A 27,580-nucleotide genomic window follows, 5' to 3' on the forward strand; every position below is an offset into this window, starting at 1 on the left:
GAGAAATATGAAAACAAGACAAATGCAATATCCATTGAATCCAACTTCTTGGCTGCTTAGCACCTACACACACTCATATTCTTCTTTCTATTGATATGTCTTAGTCTGTTTTGTGCCACTACAACAAAATACCTGAGACTGGGTAATTTATAAAAACAGAAATTTATTTTCTCATACTTCTGGGGGCTGGGAAGTCCAAGATCAAGCCTCTTGCAGGTTTGAGTTTCTGATGAGGGCCTTCTGGTAGTGTCCTCACATGGCAGAAAGCTGAAGGGCAAGAGAGAGTGAAAGAGCAAGTGAGCAGAATGCTTTGTGAAGCCTCTTTTTTAAGGGCTTTACTCCCATTAATGAGGGAGGCATCTTGATGGCCTAATTGCCTCTTAAAGGCCCCACCTCTTAATATCATCACATTGCCAACACCTGAATTTTGGAAGGGACAAATTCGAATCACAGAATTCTGCTGTGGCTCCCAGAATTCATATCCTTCTCACATACAAAATACATGTCTTCTTTCCCAGTAGCCCCCAAAGTCTTAACTTATTCCAGTATCAGCTCAAAAGTCTAAAATTCAGAGTCTCATTTAAATCAGATATGGGTAAGAGTCAGGGTATGATTCATCCTGAGACAAATTCCCTCCAGCTTTGAATCTATGAAATCAAACAAGCTAAGGGCTTTAAAAGTACAATGGTGTATTTAAGCATGGGATGAACATTCCCATTTCAAAAGAGAGAAATAGGGAAGCAGGAGTAACAGATTCCAAGCAATTCCAAAACTCGACAAGGCAAACACCACCCAATCTTGAGGCCTAAGAACAACCTTCCCTTACTTCATGTCCTGCCTTCTGAACACACTGGGGCAGAGGTTAAGGTCAGGTCCCCAAGGCCCCAAGGTACCCCACCCCTACAGCTTTGCTGGGCACAGCCCATGAAGCAGCTGTCACAGGTTGGTGTTTAGTGCCTGTGGCTCTCACAGGCTGGCATTGCATGCTGGCATTTCTATAGGTCTGGGGTCTCTGGGGCAGAGACCCTATCCCCATGGCTTCACTAAGGCCTGCTCTAGTGGGGATTCTCTGCAGTGTCCCTGACCCTAGAGCAAGTCTCTGCTTGGGCCCCAACGGTGTCTGAGATATCCTTTGAATTCTAGGTGGAGGCCAATAATCCTTCCATAGCTCTTGCACTCTGCAAGCCTGCAGAATTAGCACCACCTGGATGCAGCCAAGGTGTGTATGGCTATGCCTTCCAAGATGGTGGCCTAAGCCACACCTGGGCCTGCCTGAGCCACAGCTGGGAAAGCTGAGGAGTGCTGCCCCAGAATGCAGAATGCAGAGACCCAAGGCAGCCCTGGGCAGTGAGCCCCAAGTTTCCATGGACCCCTGAGCCCTGCAAAACTATTCTTCTCTCAAGGCCCTGGCACTCTGGGCCTGAGATGGACATGGCAGCCTCAAAGATCTCTGAATTGCCTTTGGGGTCACTCTCCCATTGTCTTGCTGAATAGCACCTGGCTTCCTTGTATCCATCCTAATCTCCATATCAACAGTCACTTGGCCACTCTCTTGGTTTTCTCCCCTACACATTTTTTAAATCTTTATATGCTCAGGCTGTGAATTTTCCAAATCTTTACATTCTGCTTCTCTTTTAATTACAAATTTTATCTTTAAATCATTTCTCTCCTCTTGCATTTTAACAGAAGTGGTTAAGAGAAGCACTACAACTCTTTCAATATTTTGCTTCTTAGTGTTCTCTGAGCCAGGTGGCTGCCTCTTTTCCTCCATGCATCCTTTCTCCACCTCCCAGGAATGGCCAGGTGTTCCCCCAGCTCCTGGGCCAGGAGGCATCCAAGGTTCTGTGAAGCTGCTGAAGAAGCCTGTCTTTATTTGTGCTGCTATGATATCAGATTTATTTTCTGTCAGTTCTGGAGGATGGGAAGTTCAAGATCAAGGTGCTGGCATGTTCCATTTTCTGGTGAAGGTCCAATCTCTGCTTCCAAGGTGAAGCCTTGATGCTGAATCCTTGTAGGGAAAAAACACTGCATCTTCCCATGGTAGAAACACTGGACGGACAAGAGAACCAAATGCTTTGTGAAGCCTCTTTATAAGGGCCTTAATCCCATTCATAAAAGGAGGAGTCCTTATGGCCAATTCACCTCTTACAGGCCCCATCTCTTAATACTATTACATTGGTAACACCTGAATTTTGGAGGTGGCATATTCAAATCATGTAACAAACAATTCAAAAAATATCCTGTTAATAAAAAGTAAATACCTTATGCAGACTTGCCCTATGCTACACTGAGAGGTTACCCAACAGCACCTCCCACTATCATGACACAATGCCAGGAAGACTTGTGAAATGGCAATTTCTGGATTACGTCTATTTTTACCTCTAGTTCCTTTTTAATTATGTCTTGTTTCTTAAATCTATAGCCTCGGTGGTAAATGTAGCCACATTAACACACCCTATAAGCAACAGAAAAGGAAAAAGGAAAAGCTGGAAAAAAACATTTTTTACATTTTGTGGCCCCATTAAGAAACCAAGGTAGTTGCAGTAATTCAGATGGCCATAGAAGAGGGTCCTGCATATATTCAGATAATGTATTGCATAAAATCACCACATCTAAGAGGATGGCATTCATCATTGACATATGTTAAATTATGAAACTAACAACAATGACAGAGAAGAAAAATGGAAAGAACCTAGGTGATTAATGACATTATTGAGCAGAAGATCATATTGTGCCTGAAGTCTGTCCTACATTTGGACTTCCAGTTAAGTGAGATAATAAACTACTTTATTGTTTAATCCAATTTGAGGAACAAGAAACAGTTACAAACATGGAAAATATTAACACAGCTATATCAATAATCATTTTAAATATGAATGGTCCAGTACATAAATAAACCAATTAAAAGACAGATTTTAAGAGTGGATTTAAATACAAGATCCAACAAAATGTGATGTATAAGAAATCCACTTTATATATGAAGACTCAGATAGATTAAAAGCTAAGGGATGGAAACAGATATACTGTGCTAACACTAATCAAAAGAAATCTGGAGTGGATACATTAATTTCAGAGAAAGCAGACTTCGGAACAAGGAAAATTATCAAGGATAAAGAGGGGTACCACAGCATAATAAACGGATCAATGTTTGCAAAACACATAACAATCTTAACATCTATGTACATGAGAACAGAATGTCAGATAGCTGAGGATGGTTAGAATTGCAAGAGAAATAGATAAAATCACTGTTATAGTTGGAGACTTCAACACCTCCCTTTTAACAACTGATAAATCAAGCAGGAAGAAAATCAGTAATGTCATAATTGACCTGAAAGGCACTATCGACCAACTTGATCTAATTGATGTTTATAGGATATTCCATCTAATAACAGCAGATCACATATTCTTTGCAAATTCACATGGAATGTTCACCATGATAGACATTATGGGCCATTGAACACAACTTAACAAAGGTAAAAGAAAAGAAATCATACAAAGTATGTTGTCAGACTACAATGGAATTAAACTAGAAATCAATAGCAGAAAAATAACTGGTAAATCCCCAGATATCTGGAAATTAAACAATATGCTTCTATATAATACACAGATCAAAGAAGAAATCTCAAGAAGAATTTGCAAATATTTTGAAACAAATGAAAATACAACTTATCAAAATTTGTGCAATGCAACATAAGCAGTGCTTAGAGGGCAACTGGCAAAAATGGCCAGGTGGCAGTCTCAACTTCCAGTCCAACTGAATCATTAATGTCTTCCCTTGAACTGGCTCAGGACTGGAAAATAGGTTAAAAAAACAACCACAACCAAACTTACCTTTCAAGGAAGTTGGCTCAGTTCTGGCATTTGTGGTGGGGTGGGATGGGAGGGTCAAATATTAGATAACCTACAGTTTGATGAAATATCACATTTTGGAGTCCTGTGATTAATTTGTCACAGCCAGATACTCATGAAAGTCAGACTAGGTTTTGGAATCTGATTACCATGGCCATGTTCCTATCTGTTAGCATAACCAAGATCAGTTTATCTTTGATGGTTAATAACTTCCAAATGGGTGCAGGCACTCTGAACTCCTCCCATCCCTCTGAGGTCTGGGAGCCCATTTTAGTGGCAGCTCCTGCAGCCAGCATTTCAAGTCCAGAGGAGGCTTTTTGTAAAGAGCTGTCTGCTCCCTCTGGGGTAGATACAGAATTACTTCACTACGCTTCCATGCTCCTTTCCTCTGATATGCCTTCCTGCTCTGCAGAGGTTAGAAAGCAAAAAACCATGCTCTGGACTCCTTTCCAGCTCATATTCTGGAAACAAATTGGTTTCTGCCAATTAGATCTACTCTTGAATGATTTGAAAGGCAGAAGTGAGAAAGAGGCTATTTTCCTGCTGGGTTGGCTGGTCTGCTGGGTTACAAGGATGAGTATCATCGGCAAAGGCAGCAGCTGAACTCGGCGTGTCTGGTCACAACTTTCAAGGGTGTCAAGTGGCTGCTGAGACAGAAGTGGCTGCACTGACTTTTTTTATCGGAGGGTAGAACTCCTGAATGTAACACTTCCAATGCTGCCCTCCCCACCCGACGTTCCAGCTTCTCTAGGCCTTTAGATGACTGTGCAAGCATCTAATTCTATGCAGGTTCCTTGCTGCTTACAATACCCAGAGGGGTTTCCATTTCCTACACTAAAACCATACTGACACGCCTTACCAACCTATATTTTTTATAACTAAGATAAAAGTTTCTATCAAAGATGTAGTGAGGAGGTATCTAGACTGGATGAGCATAATCTATCCAATCTTTTATTCCCTTTTCCTGAAATTTTAACATTACTTCCTTTATACTTGTTAAGGGATTTCCGATTTGGGGGATTTCTCACTTTGTGGGACAAAGTTCAGTGTATATTTGCATTGAATAGTCTTTCCTCAACTTGTTAGCACCCTGAATACCTAATCTCTGGGAAGTGCCCATATCTGTACATTTGACCTGATTCAAAATATGGACCATGTTCCTTGACCTAATAGCCTTAAAATGTATTCCCACAAATATTCTCTCAAGGTTCGAGGATATAAATTAGGAAGTTTCCAGAACTTCTAGATTTCTAACTCTTCTGTAGCAATATTTAACATCACCCCGCCAAACCTCACCAGGCCATGCTAATTTTGCATTCTGGTTGCTGTAGTGACAGTGTGGCTTGGCTCTTCAAAGAGAAAATATTAGTTCTCACGTGCAAAGTGGCAAAGCTTCCTTAACCAAAGAAGGTGGAGGATAAACTTGAGGATAGTTTGAGGACTTCAGATCCTCTATGTCAGTTGTTATAAAACTTAAGACTTGTTAAAACACAGAAAGATGTTCTCACCCGTAAAGTCTCTGATTTAGTAGGTTTGGGATGAGGTCAGAAAATCTGCATTTCTAACAAATTCCCGGGAAATGCTATGCCATTGTTCTGGGGATCACACTTGAAGACTCACTGCACTAAGTCTTCCTGATTCTCTTAGATGTTGCCATTTCCACTTCTGTCAGGATCCACTGTCTTCCGATTAATTCTCCAACTTTTTCATCAGAAAGACTTAGAAAGACCAGGTGCAGTGGCTCACGTCTGTAATCCCAGCACTTCGGGAGGCCGAGGCAGGTGGATCACCTGAGGTTGGGAATTTGAGACCAGCCTAGCTAACATGGTGAAACTCCCCGTCTCTACAAAGAAAAAAAAACCTGGGAGTGGTGGCCCGCCTATGATCCCAGCTACTTGGGAGGCTAAGGCACAAGAATTGCTTGAACCCAGGAGAAGGAGGTTGCAGTGAAGCCAAGATTGCGCCATTGCACCCCAGCCTGGGTGACAAAGTGAGACTCTATCTCAAAAAAATATTTATATATACACACACACATATATATATAATGTCATATATGTAACATTTCAAATATGAAATTTCCCTTATTCTCCCTTATCATCTTATAGAGGTAACTGCTATTCACTACAGATTTGTCTTGCTTATTCTTGAACTTCATATAAATGGAATTATACAGTACCCAGTCTTTTGTGTTTGCTTTTTAGTAATCATATAAATGAATACATCACAGATTTTTCTTTTTTTTAATCCACTCTGTTGATGGACACATGAGGTGTTTTCAGTTCGTAGCTATTAAGGCTGCTATGAACATTACTGTATAAGGCTTTTTGTGGACATTTGATTTTATTTCTCCAAGATTAATAATACCTAGGAGTGGAGTAACTAGGTCATAGAGTAGATATGTGTTTAACGTTTTAATATATTACCAGATTTTCAAAGTGGTTGCACCATTTTATACTCTCACCAGCAATGTATTAGAATTCCATTTGCTTCACACACATACGACACCTGATGTTGTCCATTTTTTTTCATTATAAGACATTCTGGTGGGTAGGTAATTGTATCTCTATGGGTTAATTCGCATTCCCCTGATGACGAATCATATTGAGCACATTTTCATCTGCTTATTGCCCATTCAACCCATTCCTTTATGATTACTTATATTTGAATGAGTGCATTTTTCTTAAAACTGCTTTTGGAGGAACTTTGCATTGTTTAAAGATAAACATAGGCAAATTATAATTTTAAAGTGTTTATTTGAATAGATAGTGATTCATGAATTGGGGAGCTCCAGAGGCAAGTAGTTTGGGGGTGCTCCAAAGAAGGGTAGGTGGAGAAGGATGTTATAAGGGGAAAGTAGAAGCAAGGCAAAGAAAAATATTCGGTTGGTTTAAGGGGAGTAGTAGCCTTATTTGGATCATTCCAGTGGGAAGTCCCAAATTAGAGGTTAATTCGTGGTTTCTGATTGGTTAAACTTATTTCATTTTACTGCTTCCACTGAGTTGGGCTTCAGTTTCTGTAGGTAGTGCTGGAGCCTCCTCCTTCTAATGGCCTTCCAATCAATGATTTTTTTTTTTTTTTTTGAGACAGAGTCTTGCTCTGTCACCGAGACGGGTGTTCAGTGGCACAATCTTGGCTAACTGCAACCTCCGCCTCCTGCCTCCTAGGTTCAAGCAATTCTCCTACCTCAGCCTTTCAAGTAGCTGGGATTACAGGTGCACACCACGATGCCCAGCTAATTTTTGTATTTTTAGTAGATACAGGGTCTCACCATGTTGGCCAAGCTGGCCTCAAACTCCTGACCTCAAATAATCCACCCGCCTTGGCCTCCCAAAGTCCTGGGATTACAGGCATGGGCCACCAAGCCCGGCCCCAATTAATGACTTTAACAGTATAGTGGAAGATACTGGGGCTGTGTTCCTGTGTTCCACATTAGCTATAACTTTTCTTACGGCCCATATTTTTTAATGAATTCTTTTGTTTTTATTTCTTCTGTACAAAAGGAGACAAGTAGCTGTTCCCCATGTAAAGTTTCTCTTCCCTCTGCCAAAGGGATAAATTGCTTGCTGGTAATAATAAACGTATTGCCTTTCAGGCTGTATTAGTCCGTTCTCACACTGTTATTAAGAACTTCCATGAGACTGGGTAATTTACAAAGGAAAGAGGTTTAATTGACTCACAGTTCCATATGGCTGGGGAGGCCTCAGGAAACTTACAATCATGGTGGAAGGCAAAGAGGAAGCAAGCACCTTTTTCACAAGGTGGCAGGAGAGAGAAGGAGTGCAAGAAGGGGGAAGAGCCCCACACTCATCAAACAGCTAGATCTCTTGAGAATTCATTCATTCACTATCATGAGAACAGCACGGGGGAACTGGACCCATGATCCAATCACCTCTCACCAGGTCCCTCCCTTGATTATGAGGATTACAATTCGCGAAGAGATTTGGGTGGGGACATAGCCAAACTTTGTCACAGGCCCATATCTTTTGCCTTTTGGAACCAAAGTGTCTGAGTAGCTTCTGTCACCAATCAGCACATATCATTGTTCTTGTTGCAAACACAGTATTTGGGTTTTGCACCACAGGATATGTCTCTAATCTTGGAGGAGTATCTGGCCACATTTTTTTGAGGTGTGCACTAGCAGGCATTCTCTTCTGATTCCTCTACTGTTTGTCATCCCTCCAACTTACTTTGGGATTTGAGTTTCAACAGTTTCCTATATTTTGTAATTTGCTTTCCCCCTTTTCATTATATTGTTGCTTTGGGTAATTTCCAAGAAAGAAAGTGAGAAATGCTGACTTTGAGACAGAATAGGATGAGGCTCAGCACACGTCCCCACTAACACATATTTTTTCCATATCTGCCAACTACCAGACTTTGCACCACCACCTCCACTGGCATTATATCTTCTGACTGGGAGATCTTGAAGAAACTAAGATAAGCAGCATTCCACCATAAATCTTACTCAAGACACTTAACCCTATCCATGGCATGGACACAAGACCAGAAAAATGACTGATCCTCATTATAATACTAAAATCTCTGCCCAAGGAGGGGCTTATCCACCATTTTTTTGATCATGCAATGTATGTACTAACATGATTTCTCACTGCACCTGCACACCCTGCATGCTTAACCCTGCACATGCAATGACATTCACATACCTCATGCTTATTCACGTCACCAAAAAGACCTGCCCTCGGGGAGCCCCTCGGAGAATTTCTTCTTCCTGTACTGTATCTCTTGTGCTGGAGCATAAGCCCCAATAAAGCCTTGCCAGGGAAACTTTCTCAGCCTCATGCTAGTTTCTATTAAATGACAGTTTAAGAACCTGTGGTCAGTGACAACTTGACACCGCCATTTTATCAAAATAGAAATTTGGATAAATACAATTTACCAAGTTAAAGTAGTTTCCTTCCATCTTTTGCTGAGATTTCTTTCTTTTAAACATGAATGAGTGCTGTATTTGATCTAAGGCTGTATCGAATCTGTTGGAATGATTATTTTTTCATCTACTTGTTAATTTGATATGTTTCATTAAAAGGTGTTTTGATATCAATCTATCCTTGTATTCCTGGATAACATCTTCTTGGTTATCTTCGTCCTTTTTTTTCACTGCTGAGTTTGATTTGGAAATATTCTATTTAAGATTACTTTATACACATAATTTGGTGAAAATTTTTCTTTTCTTTCAGTTGTAGCATCAAACTTTATAACATGAGTTGGAGAGATTTTCTTCTTTTTTAAAATTCTCTGAAATACATTATATAAGATAGGGCTTATAAATCCGTCTGGGCCAAGTGGTTTTTTAAAGAATATGTATAATTACTCATTTTTTAAAAAATAGCTATTGGCTTATCCAGGCACTCTATTTTTCTTTTCCTCTCCATTTTAAAATTTATTGGCATAAAGACATTTAATGTCTTATAAATTAAAACATCTCTACCATATTTGTAGCTGTATATCCCTTTTAAATTCTAATATATGCCTTTTCTCTTTTTTTAAGCTTGCTATATTTTTGTCTATTTTAGTTTATTTTTTGAGACAGAGTCTCGTTCTGTCGTCCAGGCTGGAGTGCAGTGGCAATATCTCGGCTCACTGCAACCTCCGCCTCCAGGGTTCAAGGGATTCTCCTGCCTCAGCCTCCCGAGTAGCTGGGACTACAGGCATGTGCCACCAAGCCCTGCTAATTTTTTCTATTTTTAGTAAAGACAGGGTCTCACCATGCTGGCCAGGCTGGTCTCGAACTCTTGGCCTCACGTGATCTACCCACTTCAGCCTCCCAAAGTGCTGGGATTACAGGCGTGAATCACTGCACCCAGCCATTTTTGTCTATTTTATAATTTCTGTCAGTAACTAGCTTTTTGGTTTAGTTGCTTCATGTCTAGCTTTCATGGTTTAGATGCTTCATATCTTCCTACCCCCAATCAGTAATTTCCACTCATTTTTTATTATTTATTCCCTTCTGCTTTTTCACTCTTGCTTTGTAGTGTTTCTAGCATCTTGAGATGAATTCATAATTTATTTGTTTTCCTCCTTCTTCCTTATTTTGGTTTTTAAATGAAAGCATTTAAGGCTCTGAGTTTTCCTCTAAGTACTGCTTTGGATGCATTCTACAAATTATGATAATGCAGCATCTTCATTATCATCTAGTTTTGCATAATTTGGGATTTTTGGGAGGATTATGTCTTTGTTATGAGTAATTTAGAAATACATTATTTATTTGAGACAGTCTCAGTCTGTCACCCAGGCTGGAGTGCAGTGGCACGATACCGGCTCACTACAACCTCTGCCTCCTGGGTTCAAGCGATTCTCCTGCCTCAGTCTCCCGAGTAGCTGGAATTACAGGCATGTGCCACCATGCCCAGCTAATTTTTATATTTTTAGTAGAGACAGGATTTCGTCATCTTGGCCAGGCTGGTCTCAAACTCCTGACCTCAGGTGATCCACCCACCTCGGCCTCCCAAAGTGCTGGGATTACAGGCTTGAGCCGCCACACCTGGCCAGAAATACGTTTTTACTTTCCATACTTTGTCTTGGAAGAATTTGATTGTTGTTGACTTCCAATTTATGCATTATGGTCAAAGAAGATAGAACATATGATAACCATTCTTAGAATTTTGTAAAAATCCTCTGTGAACTAGTATTTGGTAGATTTTGTAAGTGTTCCATAAGTACTGGAAAAAAAAATGTTTCCTATTTCCTAGGCAGATGATTGTCATCTCTCTTTCCTTATCTACACATATAACTGTTAGATAAAGTATTAGAGAAAGCTTATTAAATTTGGGTTCAAATTTTCTAGGACTCTCTAAGGCTATTCTAATCCTTACTAAAATTTTTGTATGAACTTGGTCTAAAGAGTTTTTAATAGTGATATGTTAAAAACAAATGTCTTCCAATTATTACTTCTCTCACTTTGTATTTTAGCATTTATCCCAACTATTAGGTTCTTTTAAATAATTTTTCTGAATTTTAGGGACTAACTTTTTAAATCTCCAAGATTATTCACTAATTATTGCAGTGGGTAGAATAGTATTTTCCCCTTCTCTCATTCATGTCCACCTAGAACATCAGCATGTGGCTTTATTTGGAAATAGGGCCTTTGTAGATGTACTTAGTTAAGGACTGTGAGGAGATCATACTGCATTAGGTAGGCCCTAAATCTAGTGACTGGTATTCTTATCAGAAAAAGAGAGGACACACAGACAGACACATTAGGAAGAACATCATGCAAAGATGGAAAAAGAGATTAGAGTGATGCAGCTACAAGCTAAAGAACACCAAGGATTGTCAGGAACCACCTGAAACTAGGAAGAGACAATGAAGGGTTTTTTTTTTCCAGAGCCTATCAGTATCTTGATTTTGGACTTCTAGTTTCCAGAACTATGAGACAATAAATTTATCTAAACTCTGTTTGTGGTAATTTACTATGGCAGCCCTAGGATGTTAATTATTTTTTACATCTACCTGTTCTTAGTGTGTTTATACAGGCTTTGTTCCATACTTCTTTCTTGTATTTACAGATGTTACTTCTTTATCTATGTCTGTCAGCATCCTTAGTCTATACAATTAATTTCATCTTAGTGAGTTCAGGTTCAACTGGTTTGCTGCCTTTCTCAGCATTAGCGTTCTTGATATGTTTTGAAATGTTATTTTGCAGTATCATTTTGAGTTGAAAGTTATGTTTTTGTTTATTTTCATTTTTGTTTTCCCACTTTTCTTTCTCTCTATACTCACTCTCTCCTATCTTATAATGGTGCTTCCAGGCTGATACTGCAGAACCAGTCAAGAGCAGGTTGATTCCACCTTCTTAGGTTTCTGCAATTCCATGTAAACAAGTAGCCATAATACGGCTGTGCTGGTGATGGTGTCAAGCAGAAAGGAGAACATGATTACTTTTGGTGCCTTTCTAGATCTAAGTCATAGGCCAGCTTTGCTGTGGCTTCTGCTTGCATGAGACTAGTGTGTTTTGTTGTTGTTGTTTGTTTCTGTTTCTAGTCTATAGAAATATTTATCTTGGCTTAGACTCTAGCTAGGTCCTTCTGTTTGTTTTCTCATTTTGGTTTACATATTGCTATGAATTTGTAATAGAGGTCCAACAAGCGAATCTTTTGTGCCCTCTTGCCAGTTGATCCTTTCAGAGCCTAAATAGCTGTCAAAAATATTTTAGGCTACACTTTTATAATTATCTGAATGAGGATAATCTGATAAAATAAAGCATTATTTATTCCACTAGGAAAAGCAGCATAATCCCTGGAGAAATCTGATTTATCAGTATCCTTTATTTCTTTTTTTCCATAACAGACTATAAAACTTTAATTATATTTTCCTCTAGTTTTAGTATCTGTTTTCAGTATGGTTTGTTATACGTAAAACATGAAGAAATGGAGTCACCAATTTAAGAGAAAACTTACGTGCTAAAGTTAGGTTAAGTGGTATGGTAGTGAAATAAATTTTGTTTGCTGATTTCTAGATTAGCTTCTAGCTGTTTAGCAATTTACAACAAAGTGGCTTTTTCTATTAAAATTTATTTTTTGTATATTTTCTATGTTCTCAAAACTATGCATTTCATTGTGGTATTATTAAGAACAAGGAAGCAAAATCTATAGCATTTGAACAAGGAAGCAAAATCTATAGCATTTGAATTACATGATTCAGTAATTTCATGAAATTAACTGTGACATTCCTATTTTTAAAACTATCTGTTTAGGTTTCTCCTAATCCAAAAGCAGAATTGGCCTTCAGTGACCCCTGGTGGTTATAGATATGCATTTTGTGTTTTCTATGTTCATTTTTTTTTTTTTTTTTACTTTTGTGCTGTAGCTGTAGAAATAGCTTGAACAAGAGGTCTGGAGTCATTGCTCTGGCTGGGACTAGATGGATAACCTTTAAAAGTGAGCTCCAATATTCTCTGGATTATATTGCATCTCCACTTCTCAAAGTTATTGTCTTCATACTGCAACACTAAGGTTCCCTATTAGATCATTGCCATTGTCAAATATACTGTCTAATCTCTTACCATTAAAAAATTAAAAAAAAAAAACAACCTTTTCTTGACCCTCACCCTTCCCTGAGTAGAGCCCCACTGCCTTGCTGCCTTTCAGGCAATACTCTTTTAAACAACAAACAACAACAACAATACAACTTTATTGCTTTATTATGAAAATTTTCCAACACACAGTTATCACTATTTTGCTATTTTCTACTACAATTTTTAAAATTTTATGATAAAAATACAAAAAATTTACTATCTTAACCAATTTTGAATGTACAGTTGTTAAAAATACTTCTTGAGTTGTCTGTATTTGCTGTGTGCACTTTATCACCTCTCATTTAGTCTTCTATCAACTCTTATTTGACTTTTCTTCTCAGTCCTCCCCTAAAACTGCTCTATCGAGGTCACCGGCCCAGAGGTCAATGCTTAATTATCATCTTACTCAGTGATATGGTTTGGATCTGTGTCCCCACCCAAATCTCATGTCAAATTGTAATCCCCAGTGTTGGAAGCAGGCTCTGGTGGGAGGTGATTGGATCATGGGAGTGGGTTTCTCCCATAGGAAGTAGTTTAGCACCATCCTCCTAGCGCTGTACTCATGATAGAGTTCTCACAAGATCTGGTTGTTTAAAAGTGTGTAGCACTTCCCCCCCTCCCTATTCCTCCTACTCTGACCATGTGAAGTGCTGGCTCCCCCTTTGCCTTCCACCGTGGTGGCGAGTTTCCTGAGACCTCCCCAGAAACCGAGAAGATGCCAGCATCATGCTTCCCATACAGCCTGTGAAGCCATGTGATATGGTTTGGCTCTGTGTCCCAACCAAATCTCATCTTACAGCTCCCATAATTCCCACATGTTGTGGGAGGTACCCAGTGGGAGATGACTGAATCATGGAGGCAGGTCTTTTCGGTGCCATTCTTGTGATAGTGAATGGGTCTCACAAGATCTGATGGTTTTAAAAATGGAAGTTTCTCAGCACAAGCTCTCTTCTTGCCTGCCGCCACCCACATAAGATGTGACTTGCTCCTCCCTGCCTTTCACCTTCTGCCATGATTGTGAGGCCTCCCCAGCCACGTGAAATTGTTAAGCCTTCTTTTGTAAATTGCCCAGTCTCAAGTATGTCTTTATCAGCAGCGTGAAAATGGACTAATACACCATGAGTCAATTAAACTTGTTTCAATTTGTACATAAATTAGCCAGTCTAAGGTATTTCTTTATAGCTATGCAAGAACGGACTAACACACTCATTCACTCCTCCTTCTTGAACTGCTTTCTTCTTATATTCTATGGTGCTGCACTCTCCTGGTTTCCCTGCTACAGTTTGGCCAACTCTGCAGTCTCCTCCTCCCTCAGTATACTTTCAAATGTGTGAAGTCTCAGGGCTCTGTCCTGGGCATTCTTCACACATTCTCTTCCAGCAATCTCATCCAATCACATGACTCCCAACTTCATAGTTCCAGCCCATTCTGTTCTCTGAACTCCACACTCAAAAATCCAGTTGTCAGCCGGGCACGGTGTCTCACGCCTGTAATCCTAGCACTTTGGGAGGCCGAGGTGAGTGGATTGCCTGAACTCAGGAGTTTGAGACCAGCCTGGGCAACATAATGAAACCCCACCTCTACTAAAATACAAAAAATTAGCCAGGCATGGTGGTGTGCACCTGTAATCCCAGCTACTCAGGAGGCTGAGGTAGGAGAATTGCTGGAACCCTGGCAGAAGTTGCGGTGAGCTGAGATTGTGCCCCTGCACTCCAGCCTGGGCGACAGAGCGAGACTCAACTCCATTAAAAAAAAAAAAAGAAGAAGAAAGAAAGAGAAAGAAGGAAAGAAAGGCCTGCAGTTTTCTTTGTTAGGAAAAAAAGGAAAATAAAACAACCTAAATCTGTTAGCCCTTTGCTTAAAACTCTCTGGTGGCTTCCCGTTTTCAATAGAATAAGATTAAAACCCCCTTTAAACAGCTTTAAAGGCACTACATGATCTGGTTGCTGCCTACCTCCTGACATCATGTTACACAACTGTCCCCAGATTACATTGTAATACTCTATTCCTAAAACACACTTAAGTTTGTTTCTATTTCAAATATTTTGCATTTGTGATTTAGGTCCCCAACCTTTTTGGCACCAGGAATCAGTTTCATGGAAGAGAATTTTTCCAAGGGGAGGGCATGGTTTGGGGATGAAACCGTTCCACCTCAGATCATCAGGCATTAATTAGATTTTCATAAGGAGTGTACAACCTAGATCCATCATATGCACAGTTCTCGTAGTGGTTGTACCAATTTACATTCCCACCAACAGTGTACGAGGGTTCTCTTTTCTTTACATCCTTGCCAGCATTTATTATTGCCTGAGTTTTGGGTAAAAGCCATTTTAACTGGGATGAGATGATATATCATTGTAGTTTTGATTTGCATTTCTCTGATATTCAGTGCTGTTGAGCACATTTTCATATGCCGGTTTGCCATTTGTATGTCTTCTTTTGAGAAATGTCTATTCAAATCTTTTGCCCATTTTTAAATTGGATTATTAGATTTTTCCCTATTGAGTAGTTTGAGGTCCTTGTATATTCTGGTTTTTAATTCCTTGTCAGATGAATAGTTTGTAAACATTTTCTCCCATTCTGTGGTTGTATCTTCACTTTGTTGATTGTTTCCTCTGCTGTGCACAGGCTTTTTTAACTTGATATGATCCAATTTGTCCATTGTTGCTTTGGTTGCCTGTGCTTGTGGGGTATTACTCAATAAATTTTTGCCCAAATCGGTGTCCTGAAGAGTTTCCCCTGTGTTTTCTTGTAGTAGTTTAATAGTTTAAGGTCTTACATTTAAGTATTTAATCCATTTTGATTTGATTTTTGTATAAGGCAAGAGATAATAGTCAAGTTTCATTCTTCTGCAAAGGATATCCAGTTTTCTCAGCATCATTTATTGAAGAGATTGTCTTTTCCCCAGTGTATGTTCTCAGCACTTTTGTCAAAAACGAGTTCACTATACATGCGTGGATTTATTTCTGGCCTCTCTATTCTGTTCCATTCGTCTAGGCATCTGTTTTTATGCCAATGCCCTGCTCTTTTGGTTCCTACAGCTCTGTAGTATAATTTGAAGTCAGGTAATGTGATTCCTCCAGTGTCATTGTTTTTGCTTAGGATAGCTTTGGCTATTCTGGTCTTTTGTGATTCCATATAAACCTTAGATTTTTTTTCTATTTCTGTGAAGGATGTCATTGGTATTTTGATACAGATTGCATTGAATCTGCAGATTGCTTTGCGTAGTATGGACATTTTTACAATATTGATTTTTCCAATCCATGAACATATCTTTTCATTTTTTGTGTCTCCTCTTCAATTTATTTCATCAGTGTTTCATAGTTTTTATTGTAGAGATCATTGACTTCGAATTCCTAGGTATTTAATTTTATTTGTGGCTATTGTAAATGAGATTTTTTAAAATTTCTTTTTCAGATTGTTTGCTATTGGCATTTAGAAATGCTACTTATTTTTGTATGTTGATTTTATATTCTGCTACTTTACTGAATTTATCAATTCTAATAATTTTTTGGTGGAGTCCTTAGGTTTTTTAAAATATAGGATATCATCTGAAAAGGAGGATAATTTCACTTCTTTTCCAATTTGGATGCCCTTTTTTTCTTTCTGTTGTCTGATTACTGTAGCTAGAACTTTCAGTAGTATGTTGAATAACGGTGGGCATCCTTGTGTTCCAGATCTTAGAGGAAAGGCTTTCAGTATTTCCACATTCAGTATGATACTAGTTTGGGTCTGTCATATATGGCTTTTATTATTTTGAGCTATGTTCCTTCTATACTTAGTATTTTGAGGGTTTTTATCATGAAGGGATGTCGAACTTTATAAAATGCTTTTTCAGCATCCATTGAAATGATCATACGGTTTTTGTCCTTTATTCTGTTGATATGCTGTATCACACTCATTGATTTGCATATGTTGAACCATCCTTGCATCCCTGGGATAAATCCCACTTGGTCATGATGAATGATCTTTATAATGTATTGTTGAATTCAGTTTGCCAGTATTTTGTGGAGGATTTTTGCATTGAAACTAATCAGAGATATTGGCCTGTAGTTTTCTTTTTTTAATGTGTTGTTGTCTGGCTTTGGTATCAGGGTAATACTAGCCTTGCAGAACGAGTTTGAAAATATTCCTTCCTCTTCTATTTTTTTGGAACAGTTTGACTAGGATTGGTATTAGTTCTTCTTTTCATGTTTGATAGAATTCAGCAGTCAAGTCATCAGGCCCCAGGCTTTTCTTTGCTGGGAAGCTTTTTATTGTGGCTTTGATCTTGTAACTTATTATTGGTCTGTTCAGGTTTTAGCTTTCTTCATGGTTCAATCTTGGTAGGTTGTATGTGTGTAGAAATTTCTTCATTTCTTTTAGGTTTTCTAATTTATTGGCACATAGTTGCTCATGGTGCCCTCTAATGATCCTTTGAATTTCCCCAGTATTGGTTACAACATCTCCTTTTTCATCTCTGGTTTTATTTGGGTCTTTGCTCCTTTTTTTCCTAGTCTGGCTAAAGGTTTGTCAATTTTATCTTTTCAAAAAAACTAACTTTTCATTTTGTTGATATTTTGTGTTGCTTTCTTCATTTCAATTTATTTCTGCTTTAATATTTATTATTTCTTCTACTAACTTTGGATTCAGTTTGCTCTTACTGCTCCAGTTCTTGAAGATGCATTATTAGGTTGGTTTATTTGAAGTTTTTCTTCTTTTTTGATATAGGCACTTATAGCTATACACTTCCATCTTAGTATCACTGTACCCCATTAGGTTTTAATATGTTATGTTTTCATTATTGTTTGTTTCAAGAAAATTTTCAGTGTTCTTCTTAATCTCTTCATTGACCCACTGGTCATTCAGGAGCATATTGTTTAATTTCCATGTGTTTGTATAGTTTCCAAAATTCTTCTTGTTATTGATTTCTAATTTTATTCCATTGTGGTCAGAGAAAATGCTTCATATTATTTCAATTTTTTGAATGTTTTAAGACTTGTTTCATACCTAACTTATGGTCTATCCTTGAGAATGATCCATGTGCTGAGGAATAGAATGTGTATTCTGCAGCCACTGGATGAAATGTTCTGTAAATATCTATTAGGACCATTTATTTGGTCTATGATGCAGATTAAGTCTGATGTATCTTTGTTGATTTTCTGTCTGGAAGATCTGTCCAGTGCTGAAAGTGAGGTGCTGAAGTCTCCAGCTATTATTGTATGGGGGTCTGTCTCTCTCCTTAGCTCCAATAATACTTGCTTTATATATCTGGGTCCTCCAGTGTTAGATGCATGTATATTTACAAGTGTTATATCTTCTTCCTGAATTGACTCCTTTATCATTATATAGTGACCTTCTTTGTCTCTTATGGCTTTTGTCTTCAGATCTATTTTGTCTGATATAAGTAATGCAATTCCTGCTCTTTTTTGGTTTTCATTTGCATGAAATATCTTTTTTCCATCCCTTTATTTTCAGTCTATGTGTGGCTTTATAGGTGAAGTGTTTTTCTTGTAGGCAATAGATCATTGTGTCTTGTTTTTATTTTTTTAATCCATTCAGCCACTCAATATCTTTTGATTAAAGAGTATAGTCCATTCACATTCAGTGTTATTATTGATATGCAAGAACTGACTCCTGCCATTTTATTTGTTTCCTGGTTGTTTTGTGGTCTTTTCTTCCTCCTTTCTTTCCTTCCTGTCTTTCTTTCAGTGAAGGTAATTTCCTCTGGTGGCAGGATTTAATTTCTTGCTTTTTATTTTTTGTATATCTGTTATATGTTTTTTGATTTGAGGTTACTATGAGGCTTGTAACTACTATCTTATAACCCATTATTTTAAGCTGATAATAACACTGTTTACATAAACAAACATTTAGGCAAAAACTAATAAAAACTCTACACCTTAACTTCACCCCCCAGCTTTTTAACTTTGTGTTGTTTCTATTTATATCTTACTGTACTATGTCTTGAAAAGTTGTTGTAGTCATTATTTTTATTGGTTTATCATTTAGTCTTTCTACTTGAGTAGTTTACACATGCCAGTTACAGTATGATAATAGTCTGTGTTTTTCTGTGTACTATTACCAGTGAGTTTTGTACCTTCAGATGGTTTCTTTTGCTCATCAACATCCTTTTCTTTCTGATTAAATTACCCCCTTTAGCATTTCTTGTAGGACTGGTATGGTGTTCATGAAATCCCTTGGATTTTGTTTGCCTAGGAAAGTCTTTATTTCTCCTCATGGTTGAAGGATATTTTCACTGGATATATTATTCTAAGGTCATTTTTTTTTTCCTTTAGCACTTTAAATGTGTCATGCCACTCTCTCCTTGCCTGTAAGGTTTCCACAGAGAAGTCTGCTGCCAGACATATTAAAGCTCCATTGTATGTTATTTCTTTTCCCTTGCTGTTTTTAGGATCCTTTGTTTATCCTTGACCACTGGGAGTTTGACTGTTAAGTGCCTTGAGGTAGTCTTCTTTGGGTTAAATCTGCCTGGTAATCTATAATCTTTTTGTACTTAAGTATTGATATTTTTGTCTAGGTTTGGAAGGTTTTGGGAAGTTCTTTGTTTTTATCCCTTTGAACAAACTTTCCACCCACCCCCGCCACCATCTCTTTAGGGCCAATAACTCTTAGATTTTCCCCCTTGAAACTATTATCTAGATCCTGTAGATGTGCTTCATTCTTTTTTATTCTTTGTTTCTTTTGTCTCTTCTGAGTGTGTATTTTCAAACAGCCTGTCTTCAAGCTATTATTTTCTTCTGCTTGATAAATTCTGCTATTAAGAGACTCTGATGCCTTCAGTATGTTGATTGCATTTTTCAACTCCAGAATTTCTGCTTTTTACTTATTTCAATTTCGTTGTTAAATTTATGTGATAGGATTCTAAGTTCCTTCTCTCCACTATCTTGTATTTCTTTGAGTTTCCTCCAAACAGCTATTGTGAATTCTCTGTCTGAAAGGTAACATATCTCTGTCTCTCTGGGATTCGCCCCTGGTATCTTGTTTAGTTTGTTTGCTCAGGTCATGTTTTCCTGGATGACTTGGTGCTTGTGGATGTTTGTTGGTGACTGGGCATTGAACAGTTAGGTATTTATTGTAGTCTTCACAGTAGGGCTTGTTTGTAGTCAACCTTCTTGGGAAGGCATTCCAGGTATTCAAATGGACTTGGATGTTGTGATCTAAGTTTTTGGTCACTGCAGCCATATCTGCATTAGTGGGCCCCTAAATGCAGTAATATTGTAGTTCTTGCACACACATAGAGGTACTGCTTTGGTGGTCTTGGATAATACCTGAAAGAATTCTCTGGATTACTGGGCAGAGACTCTTGTTCTTTTTCCTTGTTTTTGCCCAAACAGAATCAGTCTGTCTCTCTCTCTCTCTCTCTCTGTTGAGCTACCTTATCAGGGGAATCGCCCCCAATATTTCAATGTAGGTTCTTTCTATTTTCCCTAAGTGTCGGCCAGCCGAGAAATAGAGAAAGATTACGAAGAGAGGAATTTTACAGCTTGGCTGCCGTGGGTGACATCACATATCGGTAGGACCTTGATGCCCCGCTGAGCCTCAAACCAGCAAGTTTTTTATTAAGGGTTTTAAAAGGGGAGGGGGTGTAAGAACAGGTCATAGATCACATGCTTCAAAGGGCAAAAAAGAGCACTACTGATAAGGGTCTATGTTCAGCGGTGCATGTACTGTCTTGATAAACATCTTAAATAACAGAAAACAGGGTTCGAGAGCAGGGAACCAGTCTTACTAGGGCTGGTTTTTTCCCCATCCTAGTAAGCCTCAGGGTACTGCAGGAAACCAGGGCGTATCTCAGTCCTCATCTTAACTGCATAGGACAGACATGGCCAGAACGGCCGTTTATAGACCTTCCCCCAGGAATGCATTCCTTTCCCAGGGTATTAATATTAATATTCTTTGCTAGGAAAAGAATTTAGTGATATCTCTCCTACTTGCATGTCCATTTATAGGCTCTCTGCAAGAAGAAAAATATGGCTCTTTTTGCCCGACCCCGCAGGCAGTCAGACCTTACTGTTGTCTTCCCTTGTTCCCTAAAAATCAGTTATTCTGTTCTTTTTCAAGGTGCACTGATTTCACATTGTTCAAACACACATTTTACAATCAATTTGTACAGTTAACACAATTATCACAATAGTCCTGAGGTGACGTACATCCTCAGTTTACGAAGATAACAGGATTAAGAGATTAAAGACAGGCATAAGAAATTATAAAAGTATTATCTGGGAACTGATAAATGTCCATGAACTCTTCACAATTTATGTTCCTCTGCCACAGCTCCAGCTGGCCCCTCCATTCAGGGTCCCTGACTTCCTGCAACACTACCTGTAGCTGAGGGAGGGTGACACAAGTACCTCTGTGGTCACCATCACTGGGACTGTGGATGGTCAGACCTGAAGCCAGCACAGCTATGGGCTATGCCGAAGGCCCACTGTAATCACTACCTGCTACTACCTATGTTAGCTGAAGGTCCTAGGGCTCTACAATTAGCAGGCAGTGAAGCCAGCTAGCTTTCTGTCTTTCTCTTCAGGATGGCGAGTTCCTCAGAGCCCCGAGTGGGTTCAGAGATGCTGTTTGGGAGTCAGCAGCAGTAACTCCAGAACCTGGAGTCAGAAACCTTAGAAATCTACCTGGTGCTCTATTCTACTGAAGGTAAGCTGGCACTGAAACCATAAGACGAAGTCCTTTCTAGTCTTCCCTCCCCTTTCACCAGGCAGAGGAGTCTCTCCCCGTGTCCATCAACATCACAAGACACTGGGAGTATTGCCATGTTCTGCTGATATTCACTTAAGACCTAAGGGTTTTGTAGTGAGCTTGTGGTCAATGCTGCCATGCCTGGAATTCACCTTTCAGGGCAGTGGGCTCCCCTCTGGCCTAGGGCCAGAAATACCATCCAAGAGCCAACTCTGGAGTCAGGGACCCCAAGAGCCCACTTGGTTCACTTCTCCACTGTTGCTGAGCTGGCACCTCAGCTATAAGACAAAGTCTCCTTTATTCTTCCTTTTCTCAAACAGATGGAGTCTTTCCTCATTGCCACCCATAGCTGTGAATATGCTGGGTCACACCTGCAGCCACTATACCTCAGAGTCTCACCCAAGGCCCACACCATGTATTACCTGGTTACTACTGCTGATTATTCAGGACCCAAGGGCCCTTTAATCAGCAGGTGATGAATCTTGCCAGGACTGGGTACTTCCTTTCAAGATAGTGGGTTCCCCTCTGGCCCAGGGTATGTCTAGATATGTTGTCTGAGAGGTAGGGCCTGCAATGGGGACCGCACGACCCTGCCCGGTGCCCTGTCCTACTGTGGCTGAGCTGGTATCCAAGTTGCAAAACAAGTCTTTACTCTTCCCTCTCCTTTCCTCAAGTGGAAGGTGGGGGTGGTGGTGTCTCTTTTGGAGCTGCTAGCTGTACTGCCTGAAGTTGGGGGAGGGGTGATACAAGCACACTGCATTGGCCACCCTGCCTAGTGTCTCACTAGGTCACATTGCCCCCAGGTCCATTGGCTCTAAGCCCAGCATAGCAGGAGGACTTGCCTAGGAGTTGCAGTGCTTGTGGCCTAGGTTACCTTTCAAGTTTATTTTAAACCTTAGAGCTCTGTAGCCCACGGTGGTGAGGCTTGCCAAAACTGAAGTTCTGACTGCTGGAACGGACGATTCCCCTCTGGCTAAAGCTGATCTAAATGCTCCCTCCATGGGTGTTGGCAGCACTAAGTTCCAAGGCAAAGGCCCATAATTACTGTCCTTTCCCCTTCCACAAATGTACGAATTCTCTCTCAGTGCCACACAGTCACTGCCAGGGGATAGGGGAGGGGTGATGTTGGCAATTCAAGACTGCCTTTCCTACTCTCTTCAACGCCTCTGTCAGCAATATGCAGTTAAAACCAGGTACTGTGATTGTTCGCCTGATTTTTGGTTCTTATGAAGGTGCTTTTTTTGTGTAAATAGTTGTCAAAGTCGGTGTTCCTGTGGGGATGATGATTGGTGGTGGCTTCTATTTGGCTATCTTGCTCTGTCTTCCTCATGTTATTTTCAAAATCCATTTTGATTATCTGTCATTTAATTATTGTGTTTATAACATTTATATTTAATGCAATTGTGTTTATATGTTTGGATTTAGATGAGAGAATATGGAAAATAATAAGTCCTTATATTTGTGTTATTACAAAAATTTTATAAGATCAAACATATTTAAAGACATGTCATTATGTCACTTAATTTAGAAATTAAGAAAGCTTAAATTTTGAAGAGTTCACCCATTGTATATAAAATATAATATTGTACTTGGTTAATTTCCTATAAAATCAGAAGATACATAGCTGCCTTTAAATTAGTATTAACACATTCCAGTGATCAAAGATTCATCTACTTATCGGAAACAGTACATGAACCTTTTAAAATACAATTTTTACACTTTGTAGTCCAGAATTGTAATGTTAAAGACTCTTTAAATCACACTTCAAAACTTTTAGCTCATAATTATAATAACATAACCTATTACTTAAATGCACTCACTCACATTTTAAAAATAAAAAATACAGTGAAGAGCATTTTTCTTTTAGATATTTTACTAGATTTTTTGGACTAGAATATAACTGGAATGTGTATGTAACAATAGATATTTTAAAAAACAAATAATCTACAATCTCCAAACTGACAGAAAAAGAGAAGAACATCAAAAAGAGGAGAAAAGAGCTGGCTTAGGCAACTGTTATCTCTGTAAAGGGCTAATTCTCTTTCTTCTGCAAGGAGAGGAGATAAAATTTGATGCAGAAAAACTCATTTGGACACAAATACACAAAAGAGAGTCACCGCAGTTGATTTAAAAATACTCAGCCCCTTCACAATATTTTAAATAAACTTCTATTGCTGAAACAACTTTCAAGTAAGGGCATAAGGACAATACAGGGAGGTCCCAAATACCACTTACTTATTTTTCCCTATTGTTAGCATCTTGCATAACCATGGTACATTTGTCAAAACTAAGAAAGTAATAATGGTACATTACTATTAAACTTGAGACTATTCATATTTCAGTAGTTTTTCCACTAATGTCTATTTTCTATTCCAGGATCCGGTTTAATACAGCACACTGCATTCAGTCATCAATTAAGTTTCCTTAGTTTCCTCTGGTCTGTTACAGTATTTCAATCTTTCCTTGTTCCCCAAGACATTGATAGTTTTGAGAATACTGATCAGGTGTTTTATAGAATGTCCTTCAATGTTAGTTTGATTTTTTTTTTTTCATGTTTAGACTAGATTGGGTTATAGGTTTTGAGAATACCTCAGAGGTGAACTGCCCTTCTCATCACAGTATATTGGGAGTATATGCTGTCAACATGACTTGATATTAACTTTGACCACTTGGCCAAGATAGTGTTTCCAGGTTTCTATACTATGAAGTTACTCTCCTCCTCCCTTTCCATACTCTGTTCTTTGCAAGTTAGTCACTAAGTCCAGCCCACACTCAAGGAAAGAGGGAAAATGTGCTCCACCTGGTGAAGAGGGACGTACTGTGTTAAGCTTTATATCTACATTCTAATCTCCTGTCATTGTTCTATAGCAAAAGGCAGTTTTTGCAGATGTGATTAAATTGGGGAACTTGAGTGGGAAGAATATCCTGGATTATCTCAGCAGGTCCAATATAATTAATTACAAGGATCCCTACAAGACGGAGGCAAGAAGGTAAAAAATGACAGAAGGTGATGTGAATACAAAAGCGGAGACTGTAGTCATGTGGCCAGAAGCCAAGAAACAACATAAAAGAGGGTGGAAAGCAGAGAATACAAGATGTGATTTAAAAGCCAAGTTTTATATGAAGGTACCAAAATTTGATCAGAATCCCAAAATCCTTGAAAATAAACCGTAAATTTGACATATAAGGTTCACTTTTTATTCCTCAGATTGGCAAAAACTGAAAATCGATTATAGTTAGTGATGGTGAGTAGGCAGGAATATAAACAGCTGATAGGAATAGAAATTACTCCTTTAGGAAAGATAATCTGACAATGCATCTTAAAAGTTTAAACGCATTCTTTGACTAAGCAATTTCAATTTTAAAAATCTAGCTTTTTTTTTTGATAAAGTCTCACTCTGTTGCTCAGTCTGGAGTGCAGTGACATGATCTTAGCTCACTGCAACCTCAAACTCCTGGGATGAAGCAATCCTCTGCCTCAGTCTCCCTGAGTAGCTAGGGCAACAGGCAGGAGCCACCACACCTGGCTAGTTTTAAATTTTTTTGCAGAGACAGGATCCTGCTATGTTGCTCAGGCTGGTGGCAAACTCCTGGCCTCAAATAATCCTCCCATCTTGGCTTCCCAAAGCGCTAGGATTACAGGTGTGAGCCACTGTGCCCAGCCTAGAAATGTTTCTTAGAAACAAAAGCACAAGTTTGTAAAAATAAATGTGGAAGGATGTATATGGTGGCATTAACTTAATGCTAACTTTTTTGTTTTTAATTTGGCACAAAAAGGTGTTTATAAGTGCTCTACTTGTTTCTGAACATTTATTTCTCCTCATAGTTAATTCCTAAGCAAATCTTATTCCCTTTACCTCTAAAATATGTTCTAGATCTGTTCACTCCTCTCCACCAACATTGTTTTTCCTAGTCAATAAACACAGATCAACCTAATAAAAATTGCGTAATACTCTTAATTTTGGATATATCATAAATATACTACCATTGTTTTTTAAGTCTTTTCTACTATAATTAACAGATAGTATGAATTACAGTAGAGATTTGCTTAATTTAAAAAAGACTCCATAGATTCTGACGAATGCAAACATATTTACAGTAACTTTTCTTACAATCACTGGATTACTTTGGTTTTTGGTTTTATTGGCAAGAGTGATTCGTGAAAACCATGACTAGATGAACATTGGAGGAAACATTCCCAAGCATTAATCACATAATTTTAGTTTTGTACATTTTTTTCTGTCTAATGTTACTTTCTTTGTTGTAAAATTATCTTTTTTCAAGGAATGCTTTGTAAAGCTTAGTTCTAATATTACAGAATTCATAGTTTTGTAGTCTCAAAATCATTCACCATTGAAGACTCTTGCTATTTTTATTTCCTATAACACGAAGTCTATTATCTCCTTAATAATTTTTAATTTCCATCCTTAGAACTTCTTCAGCTCTGCTACTTTTTCCTTAAGACCAGGGTTATAGGCAGTACACTGGTGATAACTCACAGTCTAGAAATATTGCATTTTGTTTACAAAGTTATTTTCTATGTTCAGCATTTTGCTGTACCTCAATTGAATGTCTTCACCTGCATATTTGTGGACATTGAAATCATCTACCATTTTTCAGAGACACTACTTGTGATATAAAAAAACACAAGCCAAAAAAAAAATCCCAAGGAATTTCTGAAGGAGCCTCTCTTCACTATTCCGCTCTCGTTAGAATAATGAGTAACACTGGTATAACATTCTACAATTTACAAGAACATTTATCTGCTTCATGAAACCTCAAAACAAAACTTTGAGACTATCAGGATCCTAACCACTTTACAGATGAAGATAACTTACATAATAATTATGGGGTTTCCTGGATCTGACTCCTTTACTCTTCACATTACATTATGTTGCCTTCCCCACAACTAATCAAGGACTCCGTTTTTTCTTTTTTCTTTGTCGAAACCATTTCCTCCATATTAGTTCCCTTTGGAATAGAAGCCTTTTTAAAAGTCCACCTTAGTATATCTTCAGGGAATCACAAATTCACTATGCTATTTATAATTCATGAGTTTCTCTAATGGTATCAAGGCAGCAAATACAGGTGAAGTAATAAGTATGCACTTGATAGTACTTAACACACATACCCCGTGTAAAAATACTGCTGGTGTACAGTGTGTGTGTTGGTGACGCCAGAGGAAGTGGCCGTGAAAAGGCTTAATGCCGCATGGAATAACTTCAACCTCATCTCGCTCAAGTTCATCTCTCTCCTGAATTTCCCCTGGTAAGCGCAAGATGCAGGATCCGTTCTCACAGTTTTTTGCTTACCAGTTAACACTGGCTGCATTCAGGAACGCCTTGCTCTCTTAAGCCACAGTGCCTTCCTGGTCTCTTCTTCACAGGGTCTTCCACAATCGCTCTTTTTTCTGGGCACGCTGGTTTGCTGAGTCGGGGTGGCGGGGCGGGGCGTTCCCAAGTTTCCAGGCCAATTACCTACCTGCCTTAGAGCAATTACGCACTTCTCTCTGGTAGGCCCTGAAATGTTCTATTCATCAGATCGCCCCAGCTTCTTTTGACCGTTTCTTGCTTACGGCTCAGTTCAGACAGTACTTGTTCCGGGACGCCCAGCGGGAGGCGGTGTTTACCGGCTCACTCGAGACCTCAATTCCAGGCGTCCTGCAGCTCCCCTCAGACTCCCCGGGATCGTGTTTGGCCTTCCCATTCGTACGCTGCGGCTGCGCTTTCCTCTCCTAACACCACGCTGGCGAAGCTGGGAAGGATCAAATAGTCCCCCTCGCCAACCTAGCGCGGCGGGACCGGCCCAAAAGGGCCTTTGCAGCCTGCGCATGCGGACTGGGCGGCCGCCGCCGACTCCCCGTCTGCTTCCCTCCGGGTGGCAGAGGCGGTTTGGAGCTTGCTGACAGCTCTGCGACCGGCAGGCGCAGCCTCGTCTAGTGCTTCCACGTTATCCTATCAGAGACGGGGCGGGGCGGCGGCCTCCGCAGCCTATCAGTGCGAACCACGA

At 39.1% G+C, this 27,580-nt stretch overlaps 1 long non-coding RNA gene across 2 annotated transcripts; it reads right to left on the reverse strand.

Moving 5' to 3' along the window:
* Nucleotides 1–143: 143 nt before the first annotated feature.
* LOC131383330 (uncharacterized) lies at nucleotides 144–27,469 on the reverse strand. Of its 2 annotated transcripts, XR_009213307.1 has the most exons (3): nucleotides 26,410–27,469; nucleotides 1,498–2,049; nucleotides 144–267 (listed from the first exon to the last, which is right to left on the reverse strand). It is a non-coding gene; the product is annotated as an uncharacterized LOC131383330 (long non-coding RNA). The 2 variants fall into 2 exon arrangements; XR_009213308.1 differs by lacking the exon at nucleotides 1,498–2,049.
* Between the last annotated feature and the right edge of the window lie 111 nt (nucleotides 27,470–27,580).

Source organism: Hylobates moloch, unplaced genomic scaffold, assembly GCF_009828535.3.
Source record: "Hylobates moloch isolate HMO894 unplaced genomic scaffold, HMol_V3 SCAFFOLD_4, whole genome shotgun sequence".
In the NCBI taxonomy this organism is placed as follows: Eukaryota; Metazoa; Chordata; class Mammalia; order Primates; family Hylobatidae; genus Hylobates; species Hylobates moloch.